General features: G+C 42.4%; 1 pseudogene; it reads left to right on the forward strand.

Annotated features, from left to right (window-relative positions):
• The first annotated feature begins 1,017 nt into the window (after positions 1–1,017).
• On the forward strand, positions 1,018–1,705 carry LOC142440025 (mortality factor 4-like protein 1 pseudogene; annotated as a pseudogene).
• Positions 1,706–3,086: the final 1,381 nt, after the last annotated feature.

Genomic DNA, 3,086 nt, shown 5'->3' on the forward strand with positions numbered 1-3,086 from the left:
AAATTTGGAAGAGAGCCAGCTGGTCAACCAAACTGAAAGAAATTCATATTTGTGTTCACTTCAAAGAAAGGTAACCCAACAGAATGTAGAAATGATCAAACAAGATCATCGATACACATGCACAGTGAGCTTCCAGAAATTCAAGTCCAATTCAGAAGATGATGTAGACTAAAGCAGAGAGTAACAGAAAGTTGTTTATCTGTGTTTTGTTGGCGATGCAAGGGCATTCAATTAGGTGGATGAAACAAATTGATAATATTGGGGAGAATAAGAATTTTCGACCATTTTATTATGCTCATGAGAATTATGTATGTAGACCACCAATCAATCAAACAAAACAAGGGAATAGTGCATGTTTCAAATCAGGAAAGGTGTGTGTCAAGGTTATATCCTTTCACCATATTTAATCTGTATGCTGAGCAAGTAATTTGAGGAGATGAACCATAGAAAGAATTAACTTAGCATTACAATGAAAGGGAAGCTAATTAATAACTTCTGGTATGTAGCTGACCAAGCTCGCTTGCTGAAAGTGAGGAGGACTTGAAGCACTTGATGAACATCAGAGACTATGGCTTTCAGTAGGAATTACACTGGTGGCAGTTACTTACTCTCCTGTCAGCATGAGTGAAGGGGTGGAGTCTAGTCTGTCAATCAGGTCATAGCTAGTGAGGCCTCTGTGTGGGCATGGCCTTCTCCTGAGGATTCTGGGAACTCCTTTCTTCCTCCCTGGAGGCGGGGCATACTCTTCACATTCCTGTTGACAAGCCACATGGAGATACACTGGTGGCGCCAGAGCCCTGGAACTGGAGGAGCCCATATAGCCAATACCAGTCTATAAAATCCTCTTCAGACTCACACAATACATGCAATGACACTGAATGCAGGAAGCTCACAGGCCCATGGTTGGAAAGTCTTATGGAGACCTCTGCCAGCACTGAAATGCTTCCACTGTCACTGTTTCTTCAGAAACAGAGAGAACTTCAAAAAGCCAACCAGGGACAATATGCGGAGGGGACAATGAGAGGGGCTAATCCAGGAAAGAAAACATAAAACATCTGGACTGCAACAGAAACATGTTGAAGTGGAAACAAAAAAGACTAAACAGGAAACACCTGGCATTGGAGATGGCGGTAGTCCAAGTGAGTGAGACCCTGCTGCTGCCTTGAAAGAAAAGGGCCTGAGTAGCTCCAACTGTTGACAAGAAGGAAACATTCGCAAGCAGAGCTGAAGTCAAAGTCAAGGGTGCTGAAAAACTGAAACTATGGCTTGTTGATGACCGGGACTTAATCACCAGGCAAAAACAGCTCTTTCATCTTCCTGAGAAGAATGTGGACAGAGGATTATGCAAATGATAAGAAATGTTGAGGAGACACAGATAATAAGGAATGCATCGTTAGTGAGGTTGTGGCAGGGATACTTCAATGTCATGTCGGGCATTCAGCTGCTGTACACATTTGAGAATCGTCAGCATGCTGAAATTCTCGCAGATCACCCTGATGCCCCCACGTCCCAGGTGTCTGGAGTGCCATGTCTACTGAGGTGGTTCATGCAAATTAGAGCAGAGCTGACCTCGTCACTTCTGGAGGAGAAGAGTCTTGTTTTGTTACAGAGCTGTCTTCATGATTTCCTAAAGTACCTGGCAAAGAATTTTGCCACTTTGTTTAGTGCCAGCGATGATGAAGTGGCTCCTCAGAGTCCCATCTAAGACTATATGAAATTGCTGACACTTACATTTGGACTCTGTAAACACATTTTTGTTCTGAGTCCTTCTCTCATACAAATGATATATTTTTACAATGTTAGCGTATAACAAAATTGATGTATGCTTTCTTTTCTGCTTGATTTTAAACAGAGAAAATAAAAGGGGTAATAGCTCCTTTTAAAAGAGAGACAGAGATAGAGATGGATAGTTAGTCTTGGAAACCCACAGAAGTTCTATCCCATCCTCTGAGGTGACTATGAGTCAGAATTGACTCAATGTCAGTGAGTTTGGTTTGTGGAGATGTTAACTTTTGTCTTGACTTAACCATGTACACTAAACTCACTGTAGTAGAGTATATTTTTACAAAGAAAAACAGCTCCGGATGGTTTCATGTTTTTCCTGAAGGTGGGTTTGAACCATTGACCTTAGTTAGCACCCCAGTGGGTAAACTGAAGTGCCACCAAAGTCTCTGTGTTAAGGCCAATGAGAGAGGTCTACAGTCTGTACGCAGTGGGTCTTGGCCCACAGCATTCTTGCATATCTCCTTTACAACCAACCTCTTGGAACAGGTATGGTTGGGAAAGAAGGTTTGATAGCATGTTCCCCCCAAAACATACCATAATTGTTTTGTGACCATCCTGTTATCTTTTGAAAGGTCCATACGCATAAAACTATGTACCCGTAACCAATCACATAACCCCACATAAATGTTATCAGCCAGTCCCAGGAAAAGCCCCTTTGAGCTGGCCTGCTTAGGTTGTCAGTTGCCATCAGCCATATGTTGTAGCTTTGGTGCCTATTTAATCCTGTCACAATGGCTACTTGTTGCTCCTCCGCGTGGTCAGTTTCACTTTGTGATTTGTTTGTTTGTTTTGTTTTTAAAATATTTTATGGGGGGCTCTTATCGCTCGTATAACATTCCATACATCAATTGTATCAAGCATATTTGTACATATGTTGCGTTCATCATTTTTTAAACATTTGCTTTATATTTGAGTCCTTGGTTTTCCTCTGTTTTCCATCCCCCACCTCCTTCCCTTGATAAAATATAAATTATTTTTATTTCCATATCTTACACCGACCACTGTCTTCCTTCACTTACATTTCTGTTATTCGTCCCTCTGGATGGGGTGGGGGTGGGGGATTATGCATCAGTTAGTCATTGAGATCAGTTCCCTCTTCCTCTCCTCCTCCCGTTACTTTCCCCCTACCCTCCTGGCATCGCTACTTCCATTTCTGTGCCTAAGGAGTTTATCTGACCTGGATTCTGTGTGCTGTGAACTCTTATCTGGACTAGCGCACCTGCTCCGATTGTGCCAGAACTGAAAGACAGGACTAAGGTCAAGATAGTGGGGCTTGAGAAAGCCTCAAAGAGCCAGAGGAA

Source organism: Tenrec ecaudatus, chromosome 2 (assembly GCF_050624435.1).
Source record: "Tenrec ecaudatus isolate mTenEca1 chromosome 2, mTenEca1.hap1, whole genome shotgun sequence".
Lineage (NCBI taxonomy): Eukaryota > Metazoa > Chordata > Mammalia > Afrosoricida > Tenrecidae > Tenrec > Tenrec ecaudatus.